A 25,731-nucleotide genomic window follows, 5' to 3' on the forward strand; every position below is an offset into this window, starting at 1 on the left:
TCCTTTGAAATTGGGAGGCCTCCGGTGCAATGTCTTCAGGGACTGGAAGCCAGTTACAGGAGTGACAGTGTCCTTAGGTCTCCTGCCAGCAGGCATGAGGTCTGACAGCTATAGGGCCACATGTATGTTTCACATGTGAAGTGGACTGGGCACGATGCATGTGTCAGCCTCCTGCCGTCACCCTGTGGACCGGAGTCCTCACCCTGCCAATGGGTAGTCACAGTGGAACTCTGTTCCCATGGCAATATGGGCCCCAGTGGTTCCAGATCTTAAAGATGCCACAACTTTGACTATGTAGGTGAAATTCCTGGTTCAGAAAAGAAATGGAAACTAATTTTAAAAATATAAAACTGTACAAGCTAAACAAAACCCACCTGAGAGCCTTGAGTGTCTGAGACAGGAGAACTGTTTAAATTACCTGAAAGACCTAAGATATGTGAATGCTAGGTGATGGGCCTGCTGTCATTGTAAAGGGCACAACATGTCATTCTCGTAAACTAGATTCTCAGTGGTTCCTGGAGGAAGTCTCAAGTGAATTAGCAAGGTGATCACAGAGGTCTTAATATGTTTTAAGTTCTTATTTCTATAAAAATCTCCTGGACTAAATTATAAAAAACCCCAGATTTACCTTCTCTTGGAACTCTGCTAGAGTTTAAAAAAAAATCTCTACTGTATCTTAAAAGAAAAAAAGCAGATGTCAAAAAGGGACAAATCCCAGGCATGATAGGAAATGTCATTTTAGAATAATAGGGGTAATAGCATCTGTACAGTGGTCATTAAAATATATTCTTGTCTAAGAATGTCCTTAAGTGCAGAATGTGATGTGGTCTTAATCAGAGAGGCTCTCAGATCAGGTTATGTCAAGAGGCGAGCAGGGGACTATGTGCCTCCTGGTCAACAGAGAAGAAAACCCAGAACATGTTCTTTTCCAGCTCAGATGCTTTATGAAGGGAATGGGCAGTTAGCCATCTTTATGATTCAGCATCTCTGAGTATGAGGATTAATTGAAGCATGGAGGCTGCACAGTCAGTACTCTGGAAATCTGGAATTTAATTTTTGAGTACAGAGGATCATAAATCCACAGTTATAAGAAAAGAGGCACAGAAAAGAGTAACATGATGGGCAATGGAGTGGCTGCTTTGGGGATGTTGTTCATACCTAACGCTGGGTCCAATAGCAGAGTAACGGAGGCATTCTCTGGGACTACAGGGGTTCGAGCCAGATCAGGTGCTCGATTCGTGCATCATGGCCCATGGCCCCAGGAACTGACCTGTCAGGTGTATTAGGGATGTTGGGGTGACTCCCTGGGAAAGGCACATGCACAGAACTTCTGTGGATCCTATAGAGCTGTACCACATGCACATGGGGATGTGGTGGGATGAGATGCTGTCCAGTACCTTCTCCAAACCCAGCCTGAGCTCGGAGCTGTGTGAGGCCCTGTCCTCCTGACCTTGCTCATTGCTAACCCACCCTATTAAGCCTCAGGAACTTGGGAATTCCCACATAATTTGAGGCATTACCTGGAGGAGTTGGGACTGGTTCCTAGTATATTATTGAACACATTCTCTTTGAAATGATATAACTGGTGATAGGATTCCTTTGTTTCCTCTTCATTTTCTTTTTTTTTTCCATTAAGTTTATTGATACATTTTAGATATAAAATATAGTTGCATTCATCATTGGGATCTTGTACCTTTACATGATGTATCTTAGTTGTTTTTTCCCCTTCCCCTGCCCTCCCTGCACCCCCTCCACCCTTCCCTATTTGCAAAGACTTTGTTTCCATTTTTTCCTTTTCTCATATTTTTACTTTTCCCTTCTTCCCTTTCCCCTACCCCTCCCACTTCCCCTACTCCTTTAGACCTTTTCTTCCCATAACACAATATCAATTATACATTTTTTAAATTATAATATCAAAATTTAGAGGACATTACCACAGATTTTACAGAATTTAAAAGGAAGGACCTGGGATTTAGCTCAGTGGTTTCGATGCCTGCTGTGCAAGCACAAGGCCAAGTTTGATCCCCGGTACCAAAAAAAAAAAAAAAAAAAAAAAAAAGAATTTAAAAGGATATAGAAAGCATTTTTTGAAATAAATTTGACAACTTCTAAGAAATACCTTGGAAGACAAATTAATGAAACTGACTCTGGAGGAAATATAAAATTTGAATAGCACCTATTAAAGAAAGTATATTCCTAGCTTGAAAACCTACCCATATGACAACAACAGGCTCATATACATTTTAACTGATAAATTATATCAAACATTTAAAGTGGAAGAAAGAAGGAACACTTCTCCCCTCATTTTAGGAAATCAACATTGAGCTAATACTAAAACTGGATAAAGATAATAGAAGAAAAAAGTATGAACATAGATAAAAATTTGTTTAACAAAACAAACTATTAGAAGTCAGATCTGGCAGTAGGTAGAAAGTGGTTTTATTATAGGGATGGCAGTGTTGGTTCAGCATTGGAAGATCCACCCCCAAAAGTCATCATTTTAACAGAGGAAAGGAAAAAGCCATATGATCCTGTCATTAGTTGCAGAAAAAGTATTGGACTAAATTCTATAGCTGTTCATGGTAAAAGCTATCAGGAGACTAGAAGTAGAACAGAACCTTCTCAACAGATTAAAGACATGTACTCCATACTTCCAGTGAGAACGCCTTATATGAATGGAAAAGATACAATGCTTTCCCCCTAAGGTGGGGAACAAGTGTAGATATGCATACTCTTCACCTGTCCATTAAACTTTGAAACCTAGGCCCAAACCAAAATAGTCTGGCAATAAAAAGAAACAATTAGCATGGGATTGGCAAGGTAGAAGCAAAATCTTTATATGTAGGTGAAATGATCATCTACAAAGAAAATACTAAGAAATCTCTAGGAGCCCCTAGAACTTGTATTTGAATTTAGCAGGATTAGAAAACAACAGGTATATATAAAAATTGAGGTCTATGTATACTTGCTATAAATGAAGAATTGGATATTGAAATTTAAAAGTAATGTAGGAGTACAAAGGACCTAGAAAAGTAAAAAGAAAACAAAAACAGTGTTGGGAGACATTTACTGCCTAATTTTTTTTGTACTGTGAATCGAACTGAGGACCTTGCGCTTGTGAGGCAGGCAGCAGAAGTACTGAGCAAATCCCTGGCCCTTATTACCTAATTTTAAGACTTCTTCTAAAGCTGCAGTAATCAAGGCAGTGTTGGAGTAAGGAAAGACATATAGATCATTGGAATAAGACAGAAAATCTGGACATAGAACCACACATATATGGTCCACTGAGTTTTGAAAGATTATCTAACATTAACATTTTATAGAACATAAACTCAATTCAAGAGCAGAGGAAAAGATAGTGTTTTCAGCAAATGGTACTAGAACACCTGCTATCTGTATGTAAAAAATTAAACTCAACCCTTTATTTCCATACATAAAGATAACTTGAAAGGATCTATGAACCTAAATGTGAAAGACTAAAACTATAAAACTTTAAGAAGAAATTATAAGGGAAAATGTTCATGAATTTAGGGTAGGCAAGAATTTCTAGGATACAAAAAACATGATGTATAAAAGAAAAAAATTGATAAATGAGATTCCATCAAAATTTAGAACTTTAAATGACATCATTAAGAAAATGAAAAGTAGTCCTTAAACAGACCATATTTATAATACATATAACCTATGGCCAGAATATATAAAGAACTCTTATAGCTCATTAATAGACAACCCAATCAAAAAGTAGACACAAGAAGATGATAAATAGCCAGTACAGCACAAGGAAAGGTGTGCAACACTAGAATCAGAAAAATACTAATCAGTACAATAACGAGATCATATTATACACTCATTAGGGAGATGAAGTTAAAAGTTTTAAAAGAATAGATGTCAGCTTAGGTTGTCAGAAATTTTGAATACTGCTAATGTGAATGTAAGATGATAAAACCATTTTGGAAAACAATATAGAAATTACTTGTATTACTGTTCAGAATGAACAGTTCTGTTCTTAACTTTTTACTTAAGAGGAATGAAAACACATTCTTCACAATAGATTTGTACATACAAGTTGACTATCCCTTATCTGAAATTCTTGGGACCAGAAGTGTTTCATATTTTGGTTTGAAATCCACTTGATCTGCAAAGAGGATAGCTACTCCTGCTTTTTTTCGGGTTCCTATCTCATGGAGTATTGTTTTCCACCCTTTAACTTTCAGTCTATGAGTTTCTTTTTGAATTAAATCTGTTTCTTGTATGCAGCCTATTGTTGGATCTTGTTTCTTGACCCATTCTTCCAGTCTATTTCTTTTGACCATTAACATTGATGGTTATAATGGGTATATATTGACTTATCATTGTCATGACTTTTTCTTTTTGTTGGATTCTCCCCCTTTGCATTTAATTCCTTGTCGCACCCAATGGATTCATTCTGCTGGCCTTCCTGAGGTTGTGATCCTTGTTGTCTTTTCCTAGGATATTGTCTAAAATTTTTTGGAGTGCTGGTTTGGTATTCATGAAGTTCCTAAGGTGCTCTTTGTCATGAAAGTATCTTATTTCTCCATCAGTTTTGAAAGATAGTTTTGCAGGGTACATCAATCTGGGTTGGAGGCTGTTTTCCTTTAGGGCTTGAAATACGTCCCTCCAAGCTCTTCTTGCCTTGAGGTTTTGCATTGAGAAGTCTGCTGTGATTCTGATGGGCTTTCCTTTGTATGTGATTTGTTTCTTTTCTCTCACTGCTTTTAGCCTTTTGTTCTTCTGTTGGATTTCTGGAATCCTAACTATTATATGCCTATGTGTAGATTTTTTTTGATCGAGGGTAGTTGGAGTCCTATGTGCCTCACTTATCTGTATGTCAAGTTCTTTTCCCCTGCTTGGGAAGTTTTCTGCCATCACTTCTGTGAACAGTTTTTTTATGTCATCTGCACTCTCTCTGGTTTCTTCATTGACTCCGATCAGTCTTATGTTATTCTTCTTTGCATCATCTAGCAGCTGCTGGATTGATTTCTCATGGTTCCTTACAATTTTAAAGAAATTTTTCTTTTCCTGGTAACTAATTGCAATCTTATCTTCTATATCTGAAATTCTGTCCTCACATTGGCTCATTCTGCTGCATAAGCTTTCAGTGGAGTTTTTAATCTCCCGGAAATCTGTTTGCATCTGTTTTATGGATTCCATTTGTCTCCTATGTTGGGATTCCATCATGTTCCTCAGGTCCTCTATTTTTTTATCTGTGTCCTCTCTAGATTTATTAATCATGTCTTGCACTATGGGCACAATCTCTGCTGTTATGTGAGAAATTATTTCTGATTTCATTTTTTCCGTATCTTCTTTTGTTGCCAGTTCAGGGAGTCCAGGTGGTTGAGTATGAGATTGTTCCATCTCCTTTCCCTTTGGGGTTGCTGTAGGTGATCTGGAAGTCTGGTTTTGAGGCTGGTTTTATATGTCTTCTCATTTCGATGAGGGTGGGGGGGGTGGAGGGGGGGGTGCTGCCGGCTCCTGCGGGGCTCACCTCCTCTGTGCTGGGAGTGGTGCTATGGTGGCCCGGGAGCCTCCTCCTGGGTGCTGGGATTGGCTCACCTCCTTTCTTCTCTTCATGTTCTGACATTCATTCATTCTTCCAGTGTACTTCTAAAGAACACCCACAGTGTGCTAGGAACTGGGCTCTGGAACAGGGATAGCAGCTGAGATCCCAGAATTCTCTGTCCTTATAGACCTTTTAGTCTGGTGAATTTATATTAAACACTCCCACAATTAGTAAATAATTATAATCAGGATAAATGCTATGGGTCAGGCTCTCTGCTTGTACCTCTTTTTCATATCCTCTTAGTTCCCATCTCTCCACCAACTATTGCTCTGGCAACCAGTTCCATACAAGCTTTGGTCAACAGCAGAGGTGTCATTTGATAGTATCTGTCCTCAGCTCAGCTTCTTGCTCCCTGGCCTAGGGCTTCTCTCAAGCTAAGGTGTGGGAACCTGCTTAGAACTCATTATCCATCCCATCCCAGAGGTGTCTGGGAAGGGGTAAATGACTACCTACACAGAACCTTTCTTTAATAGAGGACTAAGGCTAATAAATTAATGCTTCCCCTTTGGCCCATGGGTGGGAGGTTCCAAGATGCTTTTCATCAGCCTCCTCAAAAATGTTCCAGCAGAGTGGGATGTCAGTTTCCCACAACACTGACAAATCATAGTACATCCGTATCCTGGCTTTTCCCCTTGCTTGTTTCATTTCTCTATCCACACCCCCCATCCCAGTCTGCTCCTTGAAATCAATCCTGAAATTTTCTTCATATAAGCCTTTCTCTGGTTCTGCTTCCAGGGGCCCCAGGCTATGAAGACTCTGTTATATGCACATATATACACACACAGGAACTCAGCTTAATCTGGATTGTAAGGGGCTATGTTAATGCTCTATCTGCTCTGCTGGACACTTTTGGGTGCCTACCCAATATTCATTTTCCCCTTCTTCCCTGCTAGTAGAATCCCAGTTTTATTAGGTACCTACCTCTCTGGGAATCTGAAGGATGTATTCTATTTGATCTAAACCACTGACTTTACCAGTGACTGACCAGGAGGTGAGTATCTGGCTCACTTTGGGCCTGAGAAACCTAAGAGGAGGTCTGCTGGAGGTTTCTAGAAATTTTTTTCTTCTACTCCAAAGGCAAGAAGTGACTCTGTCTGGATCTAGATATGATATCTAGACCTGCGCCAAGCATCTTATGGCCATGAGGCCTTCTAGACAAAGGATAGGCCTGCATACTATAATGACATGGCAGAAACTTGGGAAGATAATGAATTTTTGATAATACTTTTGGTCATTGAATTAATTATTTTCTTATTGTTTACTTTTCTTCTCATAGGTGCTCATTATAAGCAATTCCTTGAGTGCCAAAGCAGCATTAGAAAAAGCCAGTAGGAAAACTAAGTCCTCCAGAGAATTTTATGTATTAGAATTAGTAGTGAGTTATTCTTAGTGAGTATCCACAGAGACAATTTCCCATTCTTTTAGAGTTGTTGCTTTTAGGTGCTGCATCAGGCACTCCCTCCCTAGGAAGATGACAAAAAACAGAGCTCAAAATAAATAATTAGAAAACAATAAGATTCCATTCAATATAAAACAATAAGGAAATAGTTGATTCAGTGGCCAAAAAATGTCATCAGAAAACTAATATCATCCCAACTTTCTCCCATGCCATTGTAGCATAGAGCTTAGCCTTGTCTTATCCTTTGTCATCCCCAAGAGGATGAGGGGTAGGTAGGTTGTGAGCCCACACTGTAGGGAAAGGGAGGTGGAGCCAGGAGAACCCCTAGAGAGATGGAGGCAAGCTTTCACCTGAGCGCAAAACACCCTAATTATCTGATAGCAGCAGGCACACCTGGTGCCCAGATGTTACTGTCTAAGACCATTCTCTAAGAAAAAGAACCAGGGCTCCTTGGAGACATGGATGTTTCTAGAAGAAGGTAAGAAATTAGAGTACCTTGTAGGACCAAAAAGTAAGAAAGTGCTAAAATAAAACAGAAGCAGAAACTTACAATGTTTAGAGTATGTCAAAGAGACCTAGGTATCAACTGAAAGAGCTTCCAGTGGCCAAAAGTGGAACAATTTGAGTAGTAAAATAATTGCAGTTGTGTTTGGATTATAACCCAAAATTTAAAATAAACATCCATGAGTCCATATGATATAAATAAATGATTGATTAAATAAGCAAAAAGAGGAGACAAATCTCCCAAGAATAAAAATTCCTTATAGTTTATGTAAATCATCTGGCCTGAAGGAAGGAGATGATGCATTACACTCTTTTTTTCTTTTTTGGTTTTTTGAGACAGGGTCTTGCTATGTAGTTCAAGCTGGCTTTGAACTCACTATGTAGCCCAGGTTGGCCTTGAACTTGCAGCAATCCTCCTGCCTCAGCCTCCCAAGTGCTGAGATTACAGGCGTGCACCACCACGCCCAGCAATGCTCCCTGAAGTGAGTGCTGTGTGTATTGACTTCTCTCGAAAGACTACAGTACAGAAAGGAGGAAAAAAGTAAACATACAGCGGAGCCCAGCCAAGTGACCAAGGTCAGCATCAACAATAAGTCATGTTGCACCTGTGTATTCTAGACATACCCTGATGGAGACAGGAATAGCATGAGTGGGATCTGGGATCTTTCCAAGGCCCATGACCAGTCATCATGAGGAGACTCTCAGGCCACTCGGGATAAAGGGGCTTTCTACACTGACAAACATGGTCGTTAAAAGCAAAGGCTGGGAACCTGCCACAGCCAAGATGATCTTAAGGAAACGTGAGAGCCAAATGTAATATGGTATCCCGTATGGGATCCTGAGGTGGAAAAAGGACATTAGGCAAAACTCAAGGAAATTTGAGTAAAGCATGGACATTAGTTAGTAATAATGTGTTGGTATTGGTTCATTGACTCTAATAAATATATCATAGTAATATAAGATGTTAGTAATAGGAGAAAACAAAAACAGAAGATAGGGGAATCTTGTACTATTTTATAATTTATCTGTTGAGATAAAACTGTTCTAGAGAAATAGAGTTTATTTAAAACATGGGCACCCTGGGGTGGGCTAGGAAAGACACTGTCCACATGCTGTGAACCCTTCTTTCCAGGAGAGTTCTCCCGTAGCTCTGTTGGTTAAGGAGCAGTGATGCGAGAAATTTAGGCATAATTTTACCTAAGGGCCACCAGATGGTTGTCATCTGGAAAAGCCAAGTCCCTGAGATATCCCGCTGATCTTCAGATGCATGTTGGTGACTATTTAACCTCCAAGGAAGAATTCTACTGACTTTGTCTATTTAAGTAAAGCGAAATATTTAACAGTTTCAATGGATGGCCATTAATATACAAACATAAATATATATCTCATGCCCAAATTTAACCAAATGTTATACTCTATTGTTCATTCAAAAACTTTATAATGATTGCCTACTGTGTACCAGAAAATATTTAAACCATATCCATTTGACTTTTACAACTGGGCCATGTAGGAATTGCCTTTGGAACGGATTGATTCCAAGCACTTAAAATCTGTGGCTTTAATTAGATACTGGTACAGGTCCTGGTTGAAAAAAAAGACAACTGACTAATAGCAGTGATACATTTTTAAAAAATAAACTAATAATGATATCGCTGTTAACTTAATTACATGTTAGATTCAGTTTACTTCCTCTGTAAGGTCCAAAATTGTTTGGGTGATTTATTCAAAGGTTGGAATAAAAGAAATGCAAAGACATTTATAATCACCTCCTATGTCTGATGTAGTCATTTGTACATACCTCAGCTACTCATAGGTTCCTCCAAAGCCAGAGCTAAGTATTATTTACCTTCCTATCTTCCATGTAAATATAAAAGGGCCTTGCACATGATAGATGCTCATTATTTCTTTTCTTTATCAATCACTGATTAACTAGGAGGTATTTCTTTTGATTAACAAGTGTCAAAGCATTTTGTAGTACCAGTTACTTTGTTGAATTTTGTATTGTTAGTGAGAGCCTTAATGATCAGTGTCAAACCTGCAGCTCTGAGATGGACTCTGGTGAAATTTGCTTAATTATTTGATGGGACCAAGAGGTTCAGTCAATCTTATCTTTCTCAACAACCCTTATTTCTAATCCTGTTATACATTTAGATCAAGCCCTTGGATATGGGGGGGGGCGGGGAGTAGGGTAGGTGTAGGGGAGCATTAGACAAATCTGTTTCAAAGGAGATTTAGTCCATAATTACACCCAAATTTCCCAATTTGTAGCCCAAATGAGGATTTATGTATCTTATTGGAATAAAAGTATGGTAATGCCTTACTTATCATTGGAAAGTAAGATCACTACCCAGTTCTGTCCTAGTTCTGTCCTTTGTCTCCTCTTCTCCCCACTCCATCATGGTCACATAACTTCAGCTGAAATGGTCTTACAAGTGGCTTCCAAATCCAGATCTAAATCACTGCCCTTTATCTAAACTCCAGATTCCCACATTTTTAGACTCCAAATTGGAGTTATTTTATCAGTACAGTGCCTGAGATTGTGTAAGATCATTTTCTCTACCTGGAAACAGTTTTTGCCCAGTTTCTTAGCTGTCCTAGATAAATGAAGTTGGTATATAAGAGCAAGTTGCTAAGCACAGCAGTGACAAGCAGCTCTTCACTGGATTTATTACCAACTCTGTACTTCTAGAGAGCGTACCAGCTCTCGCTCAGAGAAGATCTGGACATGTAAACTCAGAAGGAGCAGAGTATTCATTTCCTCTATCTCTTCCTTTTAAAGGTCATGATTTTTGCATTTCGAAAGACTTCGAGCATATTTTTGAAATGGTGGTCGTTGAACCAACTGCATTAGAAACACTCGGATTGTTTAACATGCAGACTGTTGGGCCCTAACCCTGGCCAGTCCAGTCTGAATCCTCTGATTGTGATGCTGTGTTCTAGGAATTTGCTTTTTAAAAGAAATGCTTCCCTGCTGATTGAGTCTCAGGCATCCTAGAGTTCATACTGCTGGGAGATTTCATCTCTTCTGGCGTTCCTCAAGATCCTCCTCCACCAACTTCCTCAGCTTCCTCCTACCTTTGGCCCTTTTGGTTTCTGTTTCACACATTTTGCTTATCTACTCTTCTTGAGTTTTCTGTTCTCCAGATCCTCTGAATTCAGAACCTTCAGGTACTTTCCATTGAACATGTTCTATCTCTTTCATTTATCTTTTTCTTATCAGGAATACATAGCCACTTTGTTTCTGCATATCTGCTTCCTGCAATCTTTGTAACCACTTTTCTGAGGCCATGAGACGGGCATGGGTTGCACAAAGTGATGAAAACACTTTTCCTGGAAATTTTTAAGAAGCGAATATAAACACATTCGTGTTCACAGACATGAATTCAGTGACCTATAAAACCATTTCTAGATTCATCCAAAGTCCTTACATTGTAAATAGTAACTTCATTAATATTCTGTCCTTTCCCTTTTATGACATTTCTTTTAGTCTTTCATCTTTATATTTTGAAGCTATTCTTTCTCACTATCACTACCACTGATTGCTTAATAGTCATTTTGCATCTCCCTTAATGGTGGGTACTAGCAATCTACAATACCTTTACTGACATGAAACAAATAGTTGTTTGGTTACATTTTGCAATATTGTTTTCTATATCACAATGTAGGTGTGGCAAGGCAAGGGACTCCTTATTACAATGAAATGAACATCTTCCAACACAAAACTAAGTGAAATTTACTCTTAAAATAATAGCTACTATGTATTTACATTACAAATTATACTCTGGATGGAGTGGCAATAGTAAAAAAGTGGTGATATTCATGTGAGCAGACAGCATGCATGTCAGAAGAAGCATGAGACATGCTTGGTATCATGGTCAAGTGGTCACTCTATGTCCTACTCTTGTACTCTTTTGCAATGAATTGGTTTGTTTTGACTTTGTATTTGGCACGCGCGTGCGTGCATGTGTGTGTGTGTGTGTGTGTGTGTGTGTGTCTGTGTGTGTCTGTGTGTTCTGGCAACCACAGGCCTCCCAAAGGGGCCCCAAATAGATCCTACCTTGATCTGTCCTCCATGAATTTCTCTAAATGCCAAAATGACCCTTAGGCTCCTTATGATAAAAATGTCCAGTTTTGCTGTCAGGGAAGAAATAATTTGATATTTCCAGTTTAAAAATAAACCTCATTGAGCTTATTGAACAAAATGAAGCACTTCATCTTAAACACATTAACCATATTGAAAGAACAAATATTCTGACCTCAGAAGTTTAGGTCAATCTTCCCCTAAACCATGACATTTCCAAGTGGTATGGAAAGTTACTAACTCATATTTCTGTAGGAAGGATTCACACCAGCTGCCTCTCAAGGAGTCAAAAGGACTCTGATGAATTCAGCCACCACTCACTACAGAGGAGAGAAATCATTGAGGCTGTGATTCCTTTATATAAGTGACAATGTTAGTTTCTCAGATCATTAATATGATCTCTCTGTGGACTCTAACCCTAAGCCTATTACAAGTAAAGCATTTTTCACCATTGAGGACTAGAATATGGAATTAAACAGAAGCAAACAATTCCATTTGAAGGTCCCTTCAACATTGGAAAGGACTGGCTTTGTACTAGTGCCTGCTGCAGCCTGGAACTAAGAATGTATTATAAACCACCAGTGCTTAGACAGCAGAGGGGAAATTATCTTTCTATAGACCACAAATCTGAAGCTGTGAATCATGCATTTAAGTAAGAGAGCTGCAGACAAATAACAGGAGACTTGTAAGCAAAGACTATATTGAATTTGACAATAGGCTGGGGTGACAATTTATTACTTCCACCTAATGTTGACCCAATGAGCTTCAGAAAAATAGTCTTGAACTTAAGGTCTCTCACTTTCCAGCAGAAGAGGTTTCCGTGTTAATGGATATGCAAACTTTATTCAGTGAAAATAATTGTCAAGAGCATTTGAATGATGTATGTGATCTTTTCAGTCTATTTTATTTTTTCAGGCTCATGAGTCATTGAGAAGAAAAGGAAGAAATCAGCATAGATCCATTACTAATCTTATCCAAAATGCAATATATATATTTAGTTTACTTTTCCTAGAAAATCTGCTTTTCTAGAAGATCCTGGTGTTAAACCACTTTGTAAAACTACATTTCCAAAACTTCCAATTCAATTATCTTTGAAATTTGGCCACAATCAATGATTACCATCCTAGCCTTTTAATCTACCTTCCAGGGCCCAAGTCTGGCATCAGTTCCTTCTCCAACTTCACCATCAGTCGAGAAATAACAATTTGAGGAAGGCTAGATTGCTGAGAAGTAAATACTCACCTCTTACCTTTCCATTTCCATTCTGCCCATATGTGACTCGGCTGGCTCCATGATCCCAAAATGAATATCTTAGTTTCTTAATCAGAGTGGAAACATTAACCAGAGATTGCCTGCATCTAGGGACTAACAGGAGAGATCAAGAGCTTAGATCTAGACCTGACCCAGGATCTGTCCATCATCAGGTAGCTGACAGACAGTAGTGTTGCTCAGGCCACAGGGCACCTGGCATCTTCACACTGGCCCAGGTGCATGAATTTCATAGTTCTATGAAAACCCTATGCCAAAATAGTTCAGAATGAGTAGAAGGAAGAAGTCAAGCATGCAGGATGACTGCAGAGTTAACCTAGATAAAGCTTTTTCATTTACTTCTTCTCAGAGTGCATCCTTATCTTCATATATTTCCTCTCTCCAACCTAAGCACAATTTCTGTGCAGTGGCTAAATCATAATGGATGGAAAAAGTATATTCACAAGATCTGAGTCAGTTCAGGCTTTCCTCCAGCATAAGATGTTATTACCTGAATTGAATTAAACATGATGGTTAAGGAACACAGTTTATGTTGTAGTGATTATGGATTATTGTAGCTACTATTGCTGCATAATAAAGCACCCCCAAAACTTAGTGGCACAAAACAACCATTTATTATACTCTTGGATCCTATGAGTCAGGACTTCGGGCAGGACACAGTGAGCATAGCTTGCCTCTTTCCACACAACATCTGGGACTTTGCTGAGAAGACTTGAGCACTGGGGGATGAACTGAGCTGAGGTTTCTTTATGACTTGTCTGGCAGTTGGTGATCCTGGTGGTGCTTGCAACTAAAGTGCTAAGAAGCAACACTTTCAAAGGGGGAGCCTCAGAATTAGCTGGACTCCTCCACAGTGGCCAGCTCCTCCCAGAGTGAGCTTCCTGACAGAACTGGGAAGAAGTGCCATGGTCTTTTCTGACCTAGCTCCACAAAGCATCAGTTCTTTTTAATTAATTTTATTGGTACAATTTGAATATACCTAACGATCACATTCATCCAAGGGAGTCTGTACCTGTACATGATATAGCTTGATTCCTCTTTTTCTCCCATCTCCCCTCCCTTCCCTCTCCCTTACTTACAGAAGCTTTGTTTTCATCTTTTTCTTTTTTTATTGATTCCCCCCTTCACAGTTTCCCTTTCCTTTGGAACAGTTTCTTCCTATTTTATATTATCTATAGTGTCATTTCTACAGTGTCACCCAGCCTAGTCCATGTCCTACGTTGGGGTGCCACTCTAGCTGACTCACCCTACTGACCTTATTCTGGGACTTCCACAGGCTTTGTTCTCCCTGACTCAGGGGATGAATGGGGATGAGAGGATGAACGACAAAGAGACACAGAGTCAGTTTAACAGGCAGGCAGGCAGGCAGGCAGGCAGGCAGGCAGGCAGGCAGGCACGCAGGCAGACAGGCAGGCAGCCAGCCAGGGGGCTCTTGCTCTTAGCAGGCCTGAGTCTGGCTCATCTTGCCTTTATTCACCCAAATGCGGGCACGAGCAATCAAGGTAACACAAGATTCATCTGCTTCCCAATATCATTAGTACATGCTCTATAAACAACTTAACCTCAGCTGTCTTAAGTTTTGCCTAAACCCTGCAATGTGCAATCACCCCTGAGTGCAGCCTTTCTCCTTTGTGCTCAGAGACGGCTGATTAGGCCTCAGTTCTTCTCTGGTCTCCCACATTACAGTATTAGAACGATTGTTTATAAGCTCAGACTCAAGGGAGGAGTCAAAGATCCCAACTCCCAGTGTGTCAAGAGTTTTTATGTATGCCTTAAATATGCTTAAAATGTTCTTTACTCCTATAAGGCATAACTATCAAGAGCCACATCCATAATAGAAAAAGCTATTGTTGTGGAAATACAAAGTTGACTGAATGTATATTTCAGTAACAACAGACGGTAAAGAAGACATGACCAAAGTGTATTACAAGGTCTATGATAATGCTTATGAGTGTTTCAAGTCCTTAATATAATCAAGCATGGAAAAGGATGGGGTTATTCACTGTTACTAAAGTTTTGCAACTATCCATACATTTAGAAACAATTTTATTTCCAGAATTCTCATAAGATACATAACTGCAGTTGCAAGGCATAAATTTTCCAGATTTAACCAATTTTGAAACTTTTTATTAAGGATAGCAACTGTTTTATAACTGATTTTTAAACTTCTTATTATGAAAGTGTTCTTGGAAATGCAGCTATGTACTGATTTCATTTATGATAGCTGTACTGAGTTTTTGTACTATTACTTGCTCAGTATTACTTCCCACACCACTGAGGGTCCTAATTCCTCTGCAAACCTCACTTGGCCATGTTCAAGTTTAGCACCCCATTTTATTGAGTCTCTACATTGTACTCAGGTTGAATTCCTAAACAGAGACAGCCTTCTGCTTAGGGCTGGGCATCAGGAAAGGCATCCGTCCTGGTATCTTTGATCTTTGGAGTACTGCATGATTTCTTGCTTTCCTCTCTGCAAGAATGGATTTGGGCAGTAACACGTATAGCCTAGTTTTAGACAACATCTCTTTCTTATGGTTTTTAAATGATGAGATGAAAATGAGCTTGCTGCTTTGAAAAGACAGGAGGTAAAAATGGAGAGGTAAAAATGGAAAGGTAAACAATGGAGAGGCCCAGACTCAGGGAGATTGAGGGGTTCCATTTGAGCTTGGAGGTCTGAGGTTCCCGAGAAAGCAGCCCAAGGATAACTTTGTCAGAGGAGATTAGGGACAACAGGAGCTCAGAATAATGGGCGATTTAAAGGATATAACTAACAACCTTTGGGGTCAAGGGCCCTGTCTGAAAGGCCCCAGGCTAACAACCTTCTTCCAAACACGAGCAAAAGCAAATGTTTAAATAAGCAGTTCACTAACAGTCAAAGAGTGACTTCGTCTGCATGTAGAGGCTTACATTTGCCAAAATCAGGCACCATGTCACACAAAAAGGATAATCAACACACATGATATTTTCCTAATTAAGAATATGTGTGTGTGCGTGTGTGTTCCCTATGTGTGTATTTTTGAAGAGCATTAAAAACCCAGAGGAATTCTCTTTCATGTGAAGAATAATCACAGTGCTGCCCAGGTCATATCCCACGGCGCCCACCCAGCGTGGGTTCATTTCCATCTGCACAGCCTACAAAAGCCCAGAGGAAGTGCTCACTTCTGCAGCCCATACCCTCAAAGTCTGGAGGAAAGCTTTTGTAACTCAGAAGTCATCGTTCACTCAAAACCCAGACCTCTCTGTCTGTCTGCATGAACGGCACTGCCTCGGGTTTCCTTCCTCTGTTCTGCTCTGCACACGCACGGAGGAGGAGGAGCCAAGGAAGACGAAAGTTCTTGACACTAATGCCCGGCAGGACAAGTCTGGCAACTTTCGGGACAATGCAAATTGGCCAAATTACAGTATTTCTCCCAACAGGAATGACTTGGGGGCGGGGGGGGGGGTTGCTGTTACACTTGGAGAAACCGCTGTAACTCCCGTGCAGTCAGAGCGAGCTCGTTCAGCTTAAAGGCAGAAGAGCTACCTGGTACCAGCCCGGCTCAGGTAGCAGAAGTGAGGGCAGAAGATGAGGCATCCTCTTCTGGGTTTCCCGCCCTAAGGCAATTTGGGTTTGTTTTTAAATATCTAAAAAAAACCAACACCTCTCACTTTCAGTGTTCAGGAATGGGCAGGTATTTTGCTGGTGGTGGTAGTGGCAGTCCTCCTCGTTTCGTTGGAACAAATCACCAAGAACCAGAGGGCGTCCTGGCAAGGTGAGACTCAGGCTTAGCGATGCGACACGGGAGAAAAAGAAGCCTCGGGTGTGCAGCTGCTCCCTAAGCAGCGCGCCTGCGACTGCGCCTGCGTGGAAGTCGTGCACGGGCTCGTGCTGTCATGTTGAACACGATTCCTTTTTTGTCCGGTGTCACACTCTCTTTTGCGATAGATGCTTTTTTTTTCTTAGTGAGCCATATATTAGCCTATGTTTAGACAATAGGTATGGAAAGCTCAATTTTTCAGTTAATCGGAGTCACTGCAAGGCTTAGTTCTTGAGTTCTGACTGGTGGATGAACAAGTAACTATGTGTGTCCACTAAATAATGGGTTTGTTGACTTCTAGTTGGCTGATCTGACTGATGGTCCAGTTAAGCAGAAGGTTATTCATCCCTAAGTGAGAACAGCTGTTGCTTTAAACAATTACATGTGGATTTTGTGTTTCACAAAGGATCTGAGTTTGTATTTATTCTAAATAAATATCTGGATTCTACAGAGATAATGCTCCCAAATACATTGTCATTTTTAAAAAGTGGCTGAAAATACAAGACATTTACATTCAACATTATTTGTAAACCTTGTTACAAATAAATAAATGAGGGGAAACTTTTTGAATATACCATGATCAGTTGTCCTAAGTTCACATGTCAGAATAGATGGATGTTCATTCTCTCTTAGCTTAGTATTTTTCAAATTGAGAATAAAGGGGTTAAGAAATCAATTTAGCAAGTCTTGACCAATAGTTTAAAAAAGAGTAGAATGGAATGAACATAATGGCACTGCATGAAATAGAGAATATCAGAATGTATTTTGTCGAGGTTAGCAGTGTGGCAAGTAGTTTTAATTTCAGTCTTGTGCATACACATGTGTTGGTCTTGGTCACAACAGGAAATTTATGTCTTCTTGAAGCTCACTATAAAAAAGTACAAACACCTCTGGCTTTTGGTTCAGACAATCTCTAGTATTTGCTCAACTGACTTCGTCATCAAGCATCCTGTGCCTGAGAGTTCAGTGATTTCAACACAAAGCAGTACCCAGATGAGTGTCCTTCATCCACTCCTTCTCCACCACCCCGCCCCCTGACGTGGAACTAGAGAAAAAAAAATGACTAATGACGATTTTCCAAAATGCACTACTTCTACATTATCAAAAATACATCCTTGAAAGCACTACTTTATACATTTGCAACAACTTTGACTAATAATGTTAGACATATATATACATTATATATACATATATTAATATACATCGTACTGCTTTGTGAAAATGGTTCATTTTCTGATAGGAAAACCTATGAAAGCATAATGTGGTTTTAAAGTATGTACCTACTGCAGGACAAGTATTCAATGATATCTTTCAAGGCACATGGCTTCCCAACCCATCCTCAGTTTTCACCATATATGTTTATAGTTTTTTTTATTTGCTATAGATATGTACACCAAAATGTTAACTGTATTAAGTTTGTGGGTAGTGGGAATTTGGATGATTTATCTTTTTCATGTATTATAATTATTCTACAATAAATATCCATTTACTGTTGGAAAAGAAACAAAGTAAAAGCAAAGATCCAGAGGGCTCGGTTGTATAGTGCCACTAATAACTCCCCAAAGTCTCACAGGGGCTGACTTCTGCTCTAAATAATAAGCTGCTAGATACAATCGCACCCACCTCTTCCACCTCTGATTCCTACTCGGTAAAAATGCTCTCTCCTCTCATTGCTCTTTTCCTACAATACTATTTCACAATAGAATCTCCATCTGTGCTTTGTTAAAACAAGGTAAACTTTGAGAATTAAAAAAGGAGAAAAAGGAAAAGTATAGAATTTTCTTTCTAAAAATGGTGAGCAACTCAAGTGTTTCTCATGTAGTATTTTCTATAATTTTCCACTTTAAGAGGTATTATATTGGGCCAGGGATTTAGCTCAGTGGTTCCGACACCTGCCTCACAAGCACAAGATCCCGAGTTCGATCCCCAGTACCAAAAAAAAAAAGAAGAGGTATTATAAGTTGGCTTTCCTTCTCTTCTCATGCTTCTGAACAAAGAGGGTGAAATCTCTTCCTGTAAATTAGCCAGAGGAATTTGAGAATGCAGGCTTTGGGGATCATGGAGTATTTAATAACCAGGGGTGATGGAACATTTAATAACCAGACAACTATGGAATGCCACCACTGGACTGCAGGACCAGTTGGAAGGGAAGCTGACTGTGACAGAGCAGAGCAACCCTGCCGCAGGCTGCAAAGTGACCACACTGCCCAGAGACATCCAAAGTCAAGCAACTGCAAATCAGTTCCTAAAACTAAAAAAATCCCTGGGCTCCCATTATTTCCCCCTGGGCACCTTTATCTGAGAAAGTGACATGTTCCACCTTTAGGGGAACTAGATATAATTTAGCATGACTCCCTCATAAGAGAAACAGAAAACAGAAAGGGTTGATGTATCTGCCCAAGTTCAGAGATGGTTATTAGGAAGGCAAAACAAAGTACTGGGCCAAAGAAATGCATATATTTGAAGCCAGGTGTGGTGGTGCATGCCTGTAAACTCAGCACTCAAGAGGCTGAGACAGGAGGATCGCTTTGAGTTTGAGGCCAGCCTGAGCTACATAGTGAATTCAAGGCCAGCCTGAACTGTAGAGCGAGACCCTGTCTCAAAAAAACAAAACAAAAGCATATATTTGAGGTGGCAAGAACAAGTCAGTGATTATTCCAACACTAGCATGAAAACCAGTTCCCAATCTAACACATGCTGCTAGCATTACTCTGATCATTTGCATGCTCCACACATTTGCTCAGAGCAGGCAATGAGGAACTGATGATCCAAAGTGAAGTTTCATGCCAATGTGCCTGTTTATCGGATACACAGTGATACTTTTCAGGTAGCTTTGACTCTATTTCAAATATATGTGAACAACGCTATTTAAATCAAACTCTTTGTAAAATAGAAAATTTCCTGAAAAATAGAGTTTTCAGCTTCAATTTATCTACTTGATTGATCCACATTTTCCTACATAAAATTTGCTTCAGTTGAGTCTTTGTAAATTAAGTGATCTGGAAGAATTGGAGCCCAGTCCTTCCTGTAGAGCAGGAACCATACCACTGTAGAGTATGCATGTGAAGTCACAATCCCCAATGCACTTTCAGGCTTTATGTTTGTTTGTTTGTTTGTTTGTTTGTTTGTTTAGCAGTCCTGAGGATTGAACCCAGAACTTGTGTGTGCTAGGCAAGGGCTCTACCACTGCCTTATACCCGCAGCCCTCCCAGTACATCTTCAGAACCCAAAGCTAAACTCCATGTGTGTTGTCCTTCATGGTTTCCTCTCTGGACTGAGAGCAGTGTTTTATGAAGAATCCTGTGTGTAACTTGTTTTGCTTTGCGAAAGGGGCAGAAAGAGCAAGACTACATGTGTTGATTGAATTGGTTAGAGTATTTGCCACCACCCCCTTGGCAGGAGGCTCAGTGAAAGTATAGGGGCAATGGAAAACTCCAATGCCTACGGGCCAGACAGTGGCTATAGATGAGCAAGGCAAGTTCGGTGGGAGTGGCATGGATGTGGAGACAGGGTAGGCAGTGCCCCATCTGATGGGGCAGGTACTGCTCCGCTCCAGTTCATGATTGCCATGCAGAAATGTAGGTCAGGTTTTGACAGATTGTCTAATTTGTAAGGCAAAGTATAAATCTAGACCTTTTAAAGTAAAATCTTCAGATGTATTAATGTTCACAACTAATTCAAATTTGTTTAAAAATACTTCAAGTAAAAGTCAAACAAAAGAAGTCTTTAGCCTACTGGTTATAGTATGAGACTTCTAGGTCCCCTACGATGATATTTAGTGAGTGATATCAGATTGTATAAACTAGAATATTTATTTTTCTAAATAAAACACAAAGACCACCCATCTTTTTGTGCAAATCATATGCATCCTTTAGTCTTTGCCTCAATCACTTCTCTCCTAGAGCAGTCCTCAGCTCTTTGACATCATACATCTCTAGGGTCTGTCTGCTCAGTTAAGGCCTAACTCTATCCTTCATTATACTGTTTCTTTACTTATTTCACATTTGCAGGTCTTGTATTCAGAATTCATTGTAAGCACTTCCAGGGCAAAATTCATATCTAATATTTTTTATACAACCTCAAAGCTCAATAAATGTTTGCAGATGGAATTTTTTTTCAACAAAGGGAAAGAAAATAGCCTTTGCTGACTGATAAATGCATAGTTACACTTGGAGCCAGTTTAGTATCTTGAAGTTCCCGAATTTCTAGCCTAGGCAACCTAACAAATTAAAGTCGATGGGTACCTTGCCCTAATTAGCTGATGAGCACTAGTTTGCCATAAATCTTCCAGAAGAAAGCAGTTGGCAAAATAGCTATGAGTTCATCATGTCTTTCTAGAATAAAAATATTGTAGGCTATATTTAGTCCCACAAGGGGGATGGGCCCTTTCTGACCCTTGACTGTGGAGGAGAAATCTGAGCCAACTCTTGTCTGCAGGAAACCTTCCATTGATTTATTTAAAAAATGGCAAGTCCAGTTAAAGATCAAGCTCATGTTTCACATTCACAGGAAGCCAGAACTCTTCTTAGAGTGCTTTGGAGGAGCGGGGAATGAGGCATAATCAGCCCTAATCCAGAAACAAGTATGGCAGCAGGAGAAGTAAAGCAAATACTGATGCTCAAGAAAGCAAAGGCCATGATTTTTTTCCCTACATAAAAATGAAGATGGAGAAGCCAAGACATGCAAACACCACCAGTAAACTTATCTCTGCACTGCCAAGAGCAGGCCACAAAGCCAAAAGAGTGAGGCACGTGTTCCAGGCTGCCCAAGAAAGTGTCAGGGAGTGGACCAAGAATTTGGTTTGAGCTGTTCAGCACCTTTTGCAAGTTCAAAAGAAGTATGGAATCAATAATCCCTGTGGACCCCTAAGTCCACTGAGCTTGATATGATGTGATGGGGATCTAGAGGCTGAGATGAGGGGACTGGTATGAGTTCTGTCTGACCAAGAAAAATGGATTCCCTCCCTTACCTGGAAATTTTGATAAATTACCCAGAAAGTGCTTTAAGTGAAGATGTGCTGTTTCTACTCCTATGTCACAAACACCATACATATGTGCCTCTCAGACACCTCTTTACATTGCTCGTAGTCTATCTATATTTTTAATAACCTAAAAAAAATCATCCAATAAGCAGGTTACATCATTGCATTAGGAAGCAGAATTTGGAATGCAACCCCCCCCCCCCCGCCAAAACCCCAGTGCTTTCATTACTAAAAAGAGTAGTATAACGGGCAAATAATACTTGGGCGAAAACAAATATTTACTAACATTGTTTAGAATATTTAGCTGTAACTGATATTATTGTCAGTTTCTATTCAATATAATTTATTGTTAAATTATAAAATTTCCTTTTTTGCCAACCACTATATTGATCTAGTGCTATCTTTTTCATCTACAGGTTGGTTTCAGTTGCTAATAAAAAGTGATGCAAAAAAATGTGACTTGTATCTCCTTGACATATGATATTTATTTGGTCCAAGAGTTAATGTCAGTTACAATAATACAGAAATTTGTATTTCCTTCTTTGACTTTTATTTTGATGCTTATATTTGTCTCTTATCTTTTGCTCAACAGTTTTCACATCCATTTTTCTCTCATGAAACTACTTCCGGGTGGAAAATCAAATTTCATCAGGTAAGAGATATTAAATGTGGATCTATAAACCTTTGTTTTTTGAAAAAGAAACTCAAGTCGAGAAAATCTGAGAATGGTGTCTATCTTGGACAGAGATATCTAGAATGTAAACTGAGGAAGGTTAAAAAAGATCTCCAACCATATGTGACTCAGGTGACATTCTGAAGATGTGGTTCTAAAAGTGCGGGTCCCTAGCCAGCAGAACCATGATCACCTGAGAACTTGTTAAGGGGGCAATGCCTCAGGCTGTCCACTGTGCTTTAGCAAACCTTCCAGGTGATTCTGATGCACACACAATTTTGAGAACCAATTATAGATTGGCTTCATGGACCACAGGAATAGGAAATTTCTCTTTTCAATTGTCTCCTCTCAATTGGATGGTTTTGCTGCCCCTTTTTCATTTTATTTCTCCATTGCCTTTTCTTCCTGCTGATGCATCCATTCCTCATCTAGCAAGCTAAACTCTGTTTCACAAAATCATACTTCATTCCAAACATATTGTCTTTATGACAACTTAAATGCTAGATAATATGGACTCTGCCAAAACGAGGATTACAGTAAGAATTGTCAATGGATGAGCGGATTTAAATTCCTTCTTAGCTTTGAGAAAGAAAATAGTGACAGAATTCACATCTATAAAAGACTGCCCAACCTTTAAGATGATTACCTTTTAGCTTACTATCCATAGGACAATGTCTTTACAAGTGAATTAATATTTTCATATGGACTGGAAGTATTGAATTGTCATTCTGAAGTCACTTGCAAAGAATTATGCTGCCCAAAATGTGATTTTGTTCTCTCGTAGTATTTAGAGTATGTTGGAGTTCCCTGCAACATCCAATATTGTCAACTCTGGAATTCAGCCTCAATAGCACCTCAGATGCTGTATCACTACCAAACTTACTATGCTTGGTATAGCCCCGGGACCACCTGTGAATTATCTACTTAGCTTAAAACTAGATATACACCATCATTCAGAAATGACCAGATACTGCCCCAAAGTGCCTTTGGTTAAGATGATCCCTCATTTGCAAAGATTTCTGCTCTGTAGCATGCATATTTTTTGACCAAGTAGATATTAGTATCTCTAAGACTCATTCATGAGATGGAGATAACAAAACTTACTTGTTGAAATTGTCCTAAGAAATACTGGAGATAATCCAGTAGTTATCATGGTAACAGCTTCAATAAATAGTAGCCATGCTTAAAGATAATTTCAGTAATAGAATTACCGATTTTTAAATGTCATATCTGAGCTTGACCCATTAAAAACCAGCACCTAGGAAGGATCTCAATTGTCCCTTCCTTGCATGATTCACCTACCCATATGCATCCTCATCACCACCAGAAGCAGCATCACCACCTCTACTCTTATTTTCCCTGAAGATCTGTTTTTGTTATTGCCACCTCCCTATTCTCCACTCCTCTAGCTCCTTGAAATCCTGGTCCTCCGACATGGGGCCAGGTGGAATTAGGGACTCGATAAAGTACGGCAAAGCATCCTCTGTAGTCCACCCACAGTGCTAGGAGAGTACAGACTAGCAACTGTGATTAGCTCCTCAAATGTCAGCTCCCCAGGGAGCACAGCCTGAAAGGCTCTCTTGGTGACTGGAGCGTGGGCATCAGAGGATCAGAAGGCCTGAGGAGAACCTTGAGAGGGGACTAACCTCCATAGCCTCTCAGAGAATCCACTGGAAAGGCACAGGCCCACCTATGGCAAACTACCCAGCAGATGGCTTTGGTGAGAGGAGGGACACAGAAATGGAGAAAGGGAAATCTTGGAAGAAAGGTATGTAAAACATTAGGATTAAATAAATGTCCAACGAACAAGAGATTTCTGAGTTTGAATTGGTGACATAGAAAAATGAGAAACATCTGGAGTCTGTACTTATTTTGCTGGTTAGAAACACAGTTTTAAAGTCCTTTGTTGAATCATTTACTTGTAAAGACTTATTAAAAACAAATGCCTAAGGTGGTTGAAAAGAGAATGTGTTGAATTCAGAATGCCAAGGCCTTTAAAGGAGCTTTCAAAGAGCTTCTACTTTCCATCAACTGAGCTTATTGCTGCCTCCTCAAAGTAGTCCTTTTGTTCCATTTTAATACACACTTGGAGACTCAAAGGCTTTCAGACCCATTTGCAATTTAACAGTAAATTTTTGGAGAGTGAAGACTGATTTTCTTCAGGTTGTTAAGTTACATTAAGTGATTTTTTTTTTTTATAGCCACCACTCCCCCTACAAAAACAGAAGCATTTAAGAGAAGGGGATCTACTTAGATATTGGCTCTTACTTTTATTATGGACATGGCTGGGATACACGGATGAGGTTGTTTCCTTTTTCATTTTGGAGAAAGATTCACCTGTCCTGGACTGCCCCATGATAGGGTTCTAGACAAGATAGACCAAAGAGACTGGAGAGAGGGGTTCTGAATTACTTAAAGCCCACTGTGGCCTATGCTGTAGTATCTGCCCTTGTTGGGCCCCATAATGAGCATTCACTGGAAGGAAAGCAGGGGTTAGAGGCCAGTGAGGTGCATTGGTGTTGGAATTCTGACGAGACCCCTGAGTTATTTGATGCCAGTGTCATGCTGGGCCTTTTAACACTCTTAGACAAAAAAGAAGGAGGAAAAGGAGAGAGGAAGAAAGAAAGGGAAAGAAGGACAGAGGACCCATCTTGAGATGCAATAGATATTCCAGGAAATTTCTCCTCCCTCATCAATTTGCTACTCTTCTCTAGTACTTTACAAGAAAGTCAATATCATCAAAAGCCAGATCTCAGGAAAGACATGGAAACTGAGATTAGCACAAGCTGTTTTTATGAAATTCTGCCGGTATGCCGAATTTCCATGATGCCACTATAGAGCTAGCCTCACACTGCTCTTTTTGTATTCAAGTTACGATAATGAAGAGAGTCTTTGTGTCTAATATTTTTTGCCCAAATTATCAGACTGAACAGACTGAACACCTTTACCTTAATGGAGGGAAACAGGAGGAGAGATAAACACTTGGCAACACCACATACTCATAACAGAAGGCCAGAATCGCCATGTACGTGGCAGACCACAGGCCTCATTGTCTCTCACCAAGTAACTTGACCCTAAAATGACAATTTGGGACAGTTTAGGGGAAAGAAAGAAGATAAGGTTGCTTTCTGCAAGACAGTCCCAGAATCCCACAATAATTCTCTTCAAGCTATGTTTTGTTTTCTAGTTTACGATCTCTTTGGGCTAACAGTGTCCATAGAATCACTAACCATCATGTGACTTAATGCTTTATTCATGCAAAAGCTCTTTGATTAAACTTCAAGGGAGGTCTTGGTGTGAGGGCCCTGCTCACTGATCCTGTCCTTGGGGTTTTGAAAATGTCAGTCTCTCTTCCCCCAGCCCTCTTTTTTTCAGACTTTACAGTATACCTGCCTGCATTGCTCAGCTGTCCCCAATTGTCTTCTGGGGTCATTGGACTCACTGTA

General features: G+C 39.8%; 1 protein-coding gene across 2 annotated transcripts in view; it reads left to right on the forward strand.

Moving 5' to 3' along the window:
* The window catches only part of Frmd6 (FERM domain containing 6), a 234,496-nt gene that overhangs the window by 59,068 nt on the left and 149,697 nt on the right, over nt 1–25,731 (forward strand). For both annotated transcript variants that reach the window (XM_087208092.1, XM_087208093.1), the window contains exon 2: nt 22,205–22,264. The gene's annotated coding sequence lies outside the window, so the exon portion shown is untranslated. The remainder of the gene's footprint in view (nt 1–22,204; nt 22,265–25,731) is intronic.

Source organism: Heterocephalus glaber, unplaced genomic scaffold (genome assembly GCF_053883595.1).
Source record: "Heterocephalus glaber isolate CG9 unplaced genomic scaffold, H.glaber_assembly_v1.0 deba00000901, whole genome shotgun sequence".
Classification (NCBI taxonomy): Eukaryota; Metazoa; Chordata; class Mammalia; order Rodentia; family Bathyergidae; genus Heterocephalus; species Heterocephalus glaber.